This window comes from Myotis daubentonii, chromosome 14, assembly GCF_963259705.1.
Source record: "Myotis daubentonii chromosome 14, mMyoDau2.1, whole genome shotgun sequence".
Classification (NCBI taxonomy): Eukaryota; Metazoa; Chordata; class Mammalia; order Chiroptera; family Vespertilionidae; genus Myotis; species Myotis daubentonii.
Window position 1 is genome coordinate 57775077 of NC_081853.1, and position 12464 is coordinate 57787540.

Consider the following 12464-nt stretch of genomic DNA (forward strand, 5'->3'; position numbering starts at 1 on the left):
TTACATATTGTTTTTGTGATTAATCACTATGCTTTAATTATGTTCAATTTGTAACAATGAAATTGGGGGTCACCACAACATGAGGAACTGTATTAAAGGGCCGCGGCATTAGGAAGGTTGAGAAGCACTGAAAATGTGTACGTGAATGTTCACAGCCGCTTTAACCACAACAGCCCAAAGTGGAAACAATCCGAATGTCCATCAGCTGGTTAATGAATAAGAAAATGTGCTCCATCCACACAATGGAATGTTCAACTATTAAGGGAATGAAGTACTGATTCATAGTATAACGTGAACTTTGAAAACACTAAGTTAAGTAAAAGAGACCAGTCACAAAAATGTGTATGGCCCCATTTATGTGAAACATCTCAGACAATCTATAGACAGAGAGTCGATTAGTGGACATTTAGAGCATGTGCGGAAGAGCAGAGGGACATGGGTGTGACTGCTAGGGGTACAGGATATGTTTTAGGGGTGATGGAAAAGTTCAGGAATTAATGGTGATGGTTGTACAATCTTGTGAACATATTAAAACCCACTAAATTATATACTTTGAAAGGATACATTTTATAATATAAGAATTACACATCAATTAAAACAGAGACAAGAAAACAACAAACAGCCGAATCCGGTTTGGCTCAGTGGATAGAGCGTCGGCCTGCGGACTGAGAGGTCCCGGGTTCGATTCCGGTCAAGGGCATGTGCCTGGGTTGTGGGCATATCCCCAGTGGGAGATGTGCGGGAGGCAGCTGATCGATGTATCTCTCTCATCGATGTTTCTAGCTCTCTATCTCTCTCCTTTCCTCTCTGTGAAAAATCAATAAAATATACTTAAAAAAAAAAAAAGAAAACAACAAACAAAGAGCTTTTAGGACTGGACAACTATTGCCAGAACAAGGAAATGCAGTTCTTTTTCTTCCCTCTGCCACACCCTGGCCCACCTAACCGCCCCGCCCTACAGCCTCTCAGTGAGCACTCTGCCTCTAGCCATTTCCCCTTGAACCAGGTACACCCTGCCACACATGTCCTTACTACACCCTGATTCTTGCCAAAGCTCTGGTCCCTGATGACAATACACAACTGAAAATGAGAGGACTCTATTTAGACGGGAACATCCATTTTCCCAACAAAAAGATGGTCAAAAAGCAATCTGACCACCTTGAATGAATACATTTTTAGAAATATGAATGAAATTAGTCATATGTCTACCTACTTACACTTAATTTATTAATTTAATTAATCTTGGACATTTAAGTTTAGAATAATGTGGTCTTAATTATGACTGTCCCAATACACTGGCAAATATATAAACATACGTAGTCCCCCTTATCTCTGGGGATACATTCCAACACCCCCAGTAGATGCCTGAAACCATGGAGAGTACTGAACCCATATATATATCCCCCCCAAAATGTATACACGCTTAACAGTTGATAATTCAATTGATGTTTCTTTCTTTTCAAGTTTAACCCACTGAAATTAATAATTATTCAAAGTGTGTATACATTTTCTGCAGACACCCTGTATATTATGGTTTTTCCTACAAATACATTCTTATGATAAAGTTTCATTTATAAATTAGGCACAGTAAGAGATTAATGAAAATAATAATAAAATAGATTAGAACAATCCTATATAATTAAAGCCTAATATGCAAATCTACCAAACAGCAGAATGACCAGTCACTATGACACACACTGACCACCAGGGCCCCCCCCCCATTGCCCTGCTGATCGCCCCACAGATCGGCCCTGACAGCTGGCCAGGCCTAGGGACCCTACCCGTTTATGAATTTCGTGCACAGGCCTCTAGTATACTATAATAAAAGTTATGTGAATGTGGCATTATTATGTAAAACTAGGGGCCCGGTGCACAAAATTCGCGCACTGGGTGTGTGGGGGGGGGGGGGGAGTGTCCCTCAGCACAGCCTGCCCCCTCTCACATACTGGGAGCCCTCAGGCGTTGACCCCCATCACCCTCCAATCGCAGGATAGGCCCCTTGCCCAGGCCTGATGCCTCTGGCCTAGGCGTCTGGCCCAGGCAGCGGGGACCCGCAGCTGCAGTGGGCCCGCAATCGTGGGCTCTGCTTTAGGCCCAGGCAAGGGACCCCTAGCTCCTGGGACTGCCAGCTTCGACCGTGCCCAGCTCCCATCGCTGGCTCCACCCCTACTTCCTGCTATCACTGGCCAGGGCGGAAAAGGCACCTGATTCTCCGATCATGGCTGGGGGGCAGGGCAAAGGCGGCCCTAGGGCCGCCTTTGCCCTGCCCCCCAGCTCTTAGCTCCCCCCTGGGTTTCCAATCACTGTCAGTAGCAGGGGGCTTCTTCCTGCTTTCCCTTTCGCCTCCCTGTATTGTGCCTACATATGCAAATTAACCGCCATCTTGTTGGCAGTTAACTGCCTATCTTAGTTGGCAGTTAATTTGCATATAGCCCTGATTAGCCAATGAAAAGGGTAGCGTTGTACGCCAATTACCATTTTTCTCTTTTATTAGTGTAGATAGGAGTCACTTGAACATGAGCACTTAGATACCACAACATTCTGGTAACCAAGACAGCTACCAAATGACTAACAGGCGTACCTACAGTGTGAGGATGCGAGACAAAGAAATGATTCACGACCCAGGTGGGACTGAGCAGGAGGCATGAGATTCCATCACACTACGCAGAACGGCACCGTTTAAACCTTATGAATTGTTTATTTCTGTTATTTTTCATTGAATATTTCTGGACCATGGGTTACTGAAATTAGTGAAAGCGAAACCACACATAAGGGAAACTACTATAGTATGGGGATCGGTAGTTACTGAATGACTGCATGTAGGTAATAATCCATGAGAGTTTAAACAATTAGGCGAAAGAGTGAAGACACACAAAATTCAACAAGTCCACTCATGGGTATATATTAACAGAGGAGTATACCTATTCATTAAGCACAATAACAACTTTGAAATAGCCCCAAATGGGAAAAAAGCAAAACAAGACATTTCCTTTAACAGTAGAACTAATGAATACACCGTGATACCTATATTTGTATACTGAAAGACCTGTACAACAATGAAATGAACACATCTTAGTTATACCCTAGATCAGCGGTCGGCAAACTGTGGCTCGCGAGCCACATGCGGCTCTTTGGCCCCTTGAGTGTGGCTCTTCCACCAAATACTGGCTCTTCCACAAAATACCGACTTCTGTGCGTGGGCTACAAAGTTTCAATCGCACTGTACATGCGCACCTGCACGTGGTACGTGCGCACCTGCACTCAAGGGACTAAAGTGCTGCATGTGGCTCGCGAGCTGCGGTTTGTCGACCACAGCCCTAGATAAATTTCAAAAATAATACTAAGCATAAAAGTAGAAGAACGCATCCTGTGTGATTCCATATACATAAGACTCAATAGCAATTCAAAAAAACTATAGCTTAGCCCTACTTGGTTTGGTTCAGTGGTTAGAGCTTCGGCCCTCATACTGAAGGGTCCTGGGTTCGATTCCCAGTCAAGGGCACGTACCTCGGCTCCATCCCCAGCCCCTGTAAGGGCATGTGCAGGAGGCAACCAATTGATATGTCTCTCTCACATCCATGTTTCTCTCTCTCCTCCTCACTTCCACTCACTCTAGAAAAATCAATGGAAAAAATATCCTTTGGAGAGGATTAACAGAACAAAAAACACACAAAGACCACAAGCTTAGAACTAGGAGAGTGACTACTTCTGGGGATGGTGGAAATGGTAACGACCCAGAGAAGCCGGACGGGCTTCTGCATAGGGAGCAGAGTTCTGTTTCTTTAACCTGGTGGTGGTGGAGCCCTTGTGAATGGGATCAGTGCCCTAACAGACAAGAGAGATGACCCTGCTAAATGCCCAATGGTTGGGGAGAGGAGGAGAGGGTGTCAACATCACCTCCCTTCTCCCTCCCTCTGCTGTTGAGAACCTGTCTCACAAAACACATTCCAGTGGCGTTCTCTCCCCTTTCCTCTGGCTGCTCGTTTCCTGGTCTAATGCTGACTAGCCCATAGTCTCTCTTTGTGTATCAGGCATCCAAATGACAGCTCTCTCATGGGGGAACAGAACTAAAACCTCACAGTGCCTAGGAGAGGGAGGTCTGATTCTGACCCTCCTTCCATCCCCAACCTCAGCCCCTGCCTACCATGGGACTCCCTTGGGAGCACTGACAAGACAGCTTAAGCTATCCCCTTCCAGAGCATCCTCTCAATCCACCAGAAGAGCACCTCACCATGTGAGATAAAAAATAATTATCAATCCAGGTAAGATTATCCATGGTTATCAGTCATATGATCAATACTTTTTTGAAAATTAACCCTCACCTGAGGATATTTTTCCACTGATCTTTAGAGATAGTGAAAGGATGGAGAGAGACAGAATAAGAGAAACATTGATTGGTTGCCTTCTGCACACACCCTAACCAGGACTGGGGATTGTTTACAACTGAGGTATGTGTCCTTGACTGGAATTAAACCCAGGACTCTTCAGTCTGCAAGCCAACACTCTATCCACTCAGCCAAACCGGCGAGGACCCATCAATACTCTTAATAAGAAATATGTACATATTATACATATACATTTTATTATATATAATACTAGAGGCCCAGTGCACGAATTCGTGCACCAGTGGGGTCCCTCGGCCTGGCCTGTGGGATTGGGCCAAAATTGGCTCTCTGGTATCCCCTGAGGGGTCCCAGATTGCAAGAGGGTGCAGGCCAGGCTGAGGGACCCTACTGGTGCATGATGGGGGCTGAGGAGGGACACAGGAGGTTGGCCAGCCAGAGAGGGACCGCAGGAGGGCTTCAGGGCATGTCCGGCCTGTCTTGCTTAGTTCTGATCGGCCGGACCCCAGCAGCAAGCTAATTTTTTTTTAAATATATTTTTATTTATTTTTTACAGAGAGGAAGGGAGAGAGATAGAGAATCAGAAACATTGACGAGAGAGAAACATTGACCAGCTGCCTCCTGCACACCTCCCACCGGGGATGTGCCCGCAACCAAGGCACATGCCCCTGACCAGAATTGAACCTGGGACCCTTCAGTCCGCAGGCCAACGCTCTATCCACTGAGCCAAACCGGTCTTGGCAGCAGCAAGCTAATTTACCGGTCGGAGCGTCTGCTCCCTGGTGGTCAGTGCACTCATAGCGAGTAGTTGAGCAGCCTTAGCATATTATTAGCATATCATGCTTTGAGTGGTTGAACGAACAACTGGACACTTAGCATATTAAGCTTTTATTATACAGGATTTATATAGCTCATATAAAACGAGCCAGAGGCTATAATGACAATGTTATTGGTAGGGACAGGTCCTCGTCACCACTGGTTACTGGTGAGGGTAGATTTCTTAAGATATGCCAAGAAAAATAATTTTCTGAGATTAGCACAGGAGGATGAGGTTGTAGAAAACTTTATTTCTGTGGAATTACGCCCCTGAGCTTCCAAGGTCCCATTTCCCCTGGTCCCACCAAGGAAGACGTGTAGCTAGAGCTGGAGTCAAAGCCAGTGTCCAGTTTCCTTTCCATGTTGGAGTGGAGTCCAGCCTAGCACCAGGCCAGCTTAGCTTGTGTTCCCCCTGCATTCCATCAGTCCACTGTATGTGGGGTCAGCATGACCACATGACTATGTGTCTATAGAGGGAACACAGGCAGGAGCAAAGCCAAAGAACCAGAGAGCCAAGAGAGGGAGCTCCTTTGCTTTGGGGGATGATGTATTCCCAAATGTTGGCAGGTTTGCAGTGGCCTTGCCCACACTGGCCAATGCAGTTCCCCAGGCTGGACTATAGGCAAGTACCTTCCCTATGTTACTCCAACTTCACTGTGCATGCATCCACCTTCCCCTTGGTTGGGCCCCTTCCCCCAGTGGCCTGCAGAGATGAATGGGCTGGTGGCTCCCTGGGGAGTGTGAAACGGCAGCTTCCTGGTGAAGCTGCTCAAATGACATGCCTATAAAGTCTGGCCTTCTCTTTGCTCCTTTTCTATTATTAATACTAGAGGCCTGGTGCAGTGCAGGGTTGAGGGTGGGGGGGGTCTCAGCCCGGCCTGCGCCCTCTTGCAGTCAGGGACCCCTCTGAGGATGTCCGGGGATCAGGCCTAAGCTGGCAGTCACACATCTCTCTTGCAGTCCGGGGCTCTCGCAGTCCAGGACCCCCTAGCTCTATACCAGCCACCTGCAGCGGAAGTGGAAGAGGTTCCCGCCACTGCTGCAGCACTCTTCAGCCGTGAGCCCCGCTTCTGGCTGAGCTGCACTCCCCCTGTGGGAGCGCACTGACTACCAGGGGGGCAGCTCCTGTGTTGTGCGTCTGCTCCTTGGTGGTCAGTGTGTATCATAGTGACAGATCATTCCGCCATTCGGTCGATTTGCATATTATCCTTTTATTATATATGATGATGACTAGCTAATTACAACAGTATCAACAGCACCTGAACACTTGGCTCTGTGAAGAATAAGACACTTTATTATATTACTAGTGGCCCAGTACACAAAATTTGTGCATGGGAGGGGGATCCCTCAGCCTGGCCTGTACCCTCTCCAATCCGGAACCCCTCAGGGGATGTCCGACTGCCTCTCGCAATCCGGAACCGCTGGCTCCTAACCACTCGCCTGCCTGATTGCCCCTAACACCTCTGCCTGCCTGCCTGATCACCCCTAACTGCTCCCCTGCTGGCCTGATTGACCCTAACCGCCTCTGCCTTGCCCTGCACCTGGGACCCAGGATTCCCTCCTCCGGCCGGTTGCAGGCACCCGGGACCTGGGCTTCCTTCCCTCTGGTTGGCCACAGGTACCCAGGATCTGGGCTGGCCGCAGCCACAGGGGACCGTGTGCAGGCAGCTTCACCTGGGCTGCAGCCACAGGCGCAGGCGCCCAGGACCGCAGGGCGGGCAGCTTGTCCCTCTCCTAGGCCATGGGTACAGCCACTGGCACCTGGGACCACACAGCATGTGGCTTATCCCTCTCCTGGGCCGCAGGCACAGCCGCTGGTGCCTGGGACTATGGGGTGGGCAGCTTGTCCCTCTTCCGGGCTGCAGCCTGGCTGGTCCCCATTCCTCTCTCCCCAGTGTTGAGTGTCTGAGCCATTATGGCTTGAGGGCGTGATGACCATTTGCATATTAGCTCTTTATTATATAGAATAACCCGCAAGTTCAACGCAGATGGAGAAGATGCCTAACAACATTCAATGCCACCTGTAGCCTAAGAAAATTTGGTGATAAAAGAACTATCAGAAACAACAAATCTCTCCAGTGCAAAAGTGCTGGAATGGCATGGTCCTCCGCCCTCACATGCCTGGGTGCTGTGCATGCATCCCTCAGAGGCCGCAGGAGGGCTGCCCAGCCTGTTTCCCTTTTAGTCTAGACATCCCAGGGTCATGGAAGGCCATGGGAGCAGCACCAGGGGAATCAGCTGCCACCCAAGCAGTGCTGCTGCTTCTCAGGATCTGATTCCCAAGAGGTGGTTAAGCAGCCAAGGAAAAGGGGGACCGCCAAGCAGAGCCCACTGTTCTAGAATCACTTTACTACTGAGCACCACACGCTCGCCACTGTACCAAGCCCTTCACACACATTACAGAGGCTAACCTCACAACGGCTCTGAGGCAGGCACAATGGTTATCCCTCTTCCAGTATTTTACAGATGAGGAAACAGATGCAGAAGTTACAGAAGAGCTAGGAAGTGATGACGGTGGAGAGCTTCCTGTGCCAACCTTACTGTCTGGAGGTAGATAAAGTCATAAACCACAGTTATAGTCAAGATCACAAACTGAACTGTGCCTTCCTATAGCCCCTGAGCTAGTTACTTAGAATGACACATATCCTGCCTGTTTCCTCAATAATTGCATGTAATCAAGTTCCAAAAACCCACAAAGTACTTTGCACATCAACTCACAGAAATGAACCATAACATGTCTGGCAAAAATATTAAAAACCTCATCATAGGAGACACATTGGAAGTTCCTTTTAATGCACTGGAAGTTCCAAATGATGTGTTTATTTTTTAAATTCAAGACAATGAAACCGAATCCATTTTAGAGCACCTCGTATAATTACAGGAGAAAGTCTGAGGCATGGCGAAGCCAGGGGCTGCTTACCAGAGCTTAGAGTTTTAAAGCCACAGGCTAGATTTCCAGTGCCCTGACCATACTCACAAGACAGTCAACAGGAACTCTGTACGGCAGTGATGGCGAACCTTTTGAGCTCGGCGTGTCAGCATTTTGAAAAACCCTAACTTAACTCTGGGCCGTGTCACATGTAGAAATTTTTTTATATTTGCAACCATAGTAAAACAAAGATTTATATTTTTGATATTTATTTTATATATTTAAATGTCATTTAACAAAGAAAAAGCAACCAAAAAAATAAGTTCGCGTGTCACCTCTGACATGCGTGTCATAGGTTCGCCATCACTGCTGTAAGGGGATATGCTTCTACTCCAGTCGCTCTCTGAGGACCTGGCAGTATTTCTACTGCTAACAGTTTCCCACGCCCCCAGGCTAAGCTTTCCACAAGTGATCTCATCTTCATCACAAGGACAGATCCCACCTAAGATGTGGCTTCCGTCAAGTACCTTCAGAAACAACCTGGCCATCCTGGTATTCTCAAAAACCCAAACTTTCTTAACTTTGTTGGCACGATAACACTTTCATAAATTTTCATGTATCCCACAGCCTTTTGCTTCCACACCAGAAAAGGCCAGCATCTCTCAGAATTTCCATGTCAGGAGATAAGAGAAAACTTTTCCTTGCACTTCATGAAGTCAAACTGATTACATCATAGAGCCAAGTTATCTTTGGCTACAAAAGGCCACTGATGCCACGAAAATTGAGTACAAATTCCAGGGAAATTAATTCTTCTCCCAGAGCTATCATTTATAAGAGAATTTTAGTGAATATTTGATCAAATATGAACAGGCAGCAAACGTCACACCTGCAAATTTGAGAAAATAAAATGCTAATTCCTACAGAACAAATGGCAACTGTTTGAGAGCAAGGACTCCACTGAAGGGATAGTTCTCTACACAATGCTTCTAGCTCCCCTCCCAAGTCCCCCTGCAACGGCACACCCACCAAAAGAAGATAATATTCACCCTCAGTCTCCAGGGCCTGGGACAACAAAGAAAGCCAAGGCAATACACACTGCTAGAAGCAAATCCCCCAGGAGGGCTGGAATACAGGGGCTGCCTCCCGGTGCTGGCTGGCTCTCCACCTCTTCCTACACAAAGGTGAAGGCCTGAGGCGACAGACAGCCTGGCTAAGCGATGCCGGATGAGCCCGGCTCTGTGCTGCTGCAGAGCACACTGCAGCTGTGCCTCTGTGACGGCCTGGGAAAGGGCTGGAGGGTCCTTGGCCACCATATAGACAACCTCATTAAGGCATACATAATATCTGACAAAGCAAGCTGGCAGACCTATAAATGTCAGTCAATGATAAATAAAAATAATTTCACATCGAGAGTCAGGCTAGCGGAGAGTTATAAAAAACTCAACCCAGCCCAGCCGGTGTGGTTTGGTGGTTGAGCTTCGCCCTATGAACCAGGTCACCAGTTGGACTCTGGGTCAGGGCACATGCCTGGGATCAGGCTTCATCTCCAGCAGGGGAAGTGCGGAAGGCAGCCCATCCATGTTTCTCTCTCATCAATCTATCTCTATATCCCTCTCCCTTCCTCTCTCTCTAAAAAATAAAAAAACATATTAAACAAAAAAACCTCAATCCAAAGATTTCACTGAAACCTTCTCAGAAGCAAACAGACTCTACTCAGAGGTGCCCAGCAGAGGTCTCAGCATCTGCACGATCTGGTCTGTAAGTAAAACCTGAGGGGAGGAGAATGGGCGAACAGACAGACATTCATCTTCCATGAACCCTGGCTTATGCACCTGAAGGAGTAAGCACTTATTCCCTCACATTATTATACCTCGCAGAAGATTCTGAACTACTGTGTTCTTGGGAGCTTGATCCACATCCGTTTCCTTAAAGAATATCCAGATATGAACACATATTTTCCTAGAATTATGACTGGAAATTACTTGACATGAAGAAGGGGGAGGAGGAGGAGATGTCTGATTTCAGATGCTTACTAGGTACCAGGAGATATGCAAAATGTTCTGTACATATTTTCACCAAGAGCCACTCCACAAGAAGCGCCCCTGAGCACTCCATCTAAAGTCCTCCACGAACCCACCATGCATCTCCCATCGCTGTGCTCATTATCTTTATAGCGCTCAGGACTACCATGTTTTGTTTTAATCTGTCTACTTGCTTATGCACTAAAACAGAAGTTATACAATCTGTCGTGTTTACTGCAGTATCTCCGACATCCAGAAGGTGAGCCTGGCACACAGCAGGCACCATGAACCACCTCACCCAATCCACACCGGAGCCCGGGAGGCACTGAAGACACAGGGAACGGGGCTGAGGAAGGTTAAAAAACTTTCCAGAGACAACCCAGCTAGGAAGTAATACCAGGAGGCAGAGCCTACACTCACTCCTCTCTTCCAAGCTCTATACTATTTCACTGAAGATCCCGTTCTCAAAAAATGTCTCATAAAAACAAAGTGCACACATGCCAAGCTGTGGTAAAGGCTACTGACAGAATGCCGATTGGACAGGGAAGGCTACGTCGCTCAGCAAGAGGATACTGCTGCGGGGCAGTGCTAGCAGGAAGCCCTCAGTCCCATAACCAGGAGAAGAATAAGCAGGAGAAGGAGTCGAATGGATGTGGTGATGTCTCATTAAGAAATAACTCCAAAGAACATTGAAAATGTATCAGACAAAAATCTGGAGTGTGAGAGAACATTTATGGGATCCTGAGTACCTCATGATCTCTGTCACCTTTCTTAGTCTGAGATTATAAGGCCCTACAAGACAGGGCTGCCCTTACGTTTACTCCTGCAGAGAGCTGTATGGAACCCTATGCATGAAAATGTCTACCTGTCGCCCTGGCAGGTGTGGCTCAGTTGGCTGAATGTTGTCCTGTGCAGCGAGAGGTCCCTGGTTTGATTCCTGGTCAGGTCACATGCTGGGGCTGCTGTGCTCCATCTCCGTAGGGGGCATGCAGGAGGCAGCTGATTGATGTTTCTCTCTCTCCCCGTTTCTCTCTAAAAATCAGTAAGAACATGTTTAAAAAAAGAAAACGTTTACCAGTCCAAACACTGTTTCACACCTGAGAGAACCCTGGGCCTGCTCCTGCTTTGTTCTGCTGTCCCATTCATTGGGCAAGGATCACTCAGCAGGGACCTGGAGTCCCCGAGTGACCACAGACTGGGTGGTATGGGTGAGAAGAGAGATACTGTGTGTGTAAATGCACATTTTCCCAGGTGTGGCTCTAAGAGAAACCCTAAGGATAAACATTGTTTTTAGAGAAGACTGCCCTACTTCTACTTGGCACTACTCTTTAGGGGGCTGGGTCCCTTCGATAAGATTTTTTGGTAGGGATGGAGGGAAGAAGCAGTTAAGGCACAACACTGCTTTATGTTTTGAGAGCAAAGGTTAAAGAGCTCTAATATAAAGCAACACCTCTCTAGGAGAAATGAGGGAATGGTACAAAAGCGATGGCATCTGCCACAGCCCCCGCTTATATTTCCACCACTCAAAGTATTGCTCAGTGCAGAGGCAAAGGATTTAAAGACTATTCACTGATCAGAACAAGATGATTATGAATTAAATGAATGCTCTCGAATTAGGACAGATTGTCAGGAAGAAATCAACCATAAGGATACAGATTAGACCTTCATTCTTCTCTCCCAATACTGGAAGGTAGAAGTTTCTGACACATAATTAGTGTCTGTTAAATGACTGATTCAATGATGGACATGGAACAGTCAGTCAACAAGAACTCTGTCCAGGGAGTATGGTCCGAACCCAGTCATTCTCTGAGGATCCAGCAGTATTTCTATCACTAACAATGGAGATGGACACGTCACGTTTCCTTCTAATTAGTGCTTCTCCCACAGGATAGAGAGCATGTCATGTCCATAAGGGAGAAGATGGCCAAAGAAGGAAAGGGTTCAGTGCGTGAGCAGTGGAACGGGACAAAGCCAATGAAAGGGCCTGAGGCTGCCCAAGAGGAGCCGCTCTCGAGCGCACTGCTCTTCTCCAGCAGAGCCTGCTTCTGAGGCTCTGGGAGCACTACCCTCACCCCGTTAAGGACAGGCAGTGGGTACCTGAAATCAAACTGTATCACTACGCTTCCTTCTCTCACTTTACAGTTGGAGGAAATAAGACACAACAAAAAAACAAACAAAAAACTTTCCCCAAGGAAACACCAAGACAAGAAGGATTCTATCCAGTTCCTAATTCTTCCCAAAACTACCAGGCAGGGTTTAATTAAGACTCAGATAAGAGATCGAGGTGGCAAGCTGAATACATCTGGGTGTTTCAAGCATGAGGGAAGTACAGATTCAGCTTTGACATATGCAGCCAAAACCTGGAGTACAAAACTCCCATCTGCAGAGGGCAACCATTAATGCAACACACACGAA

At 47.2% G+C, this 12464-nt stretch overlaps 1 protein-coding gene across 4 annotated transcripts in view; it reads right to left on the bottom strand.

Annotated features, from left to right (window-relative positions):
• The window catches only part of RBM6 (RNA binding motif protein 6), a 72364-nt gene that overhangs the window by 27147 nt on the left and 32753 nt on the right, over positions 1–12464 (bottom strand). The window lies entirely within an intron of this gene.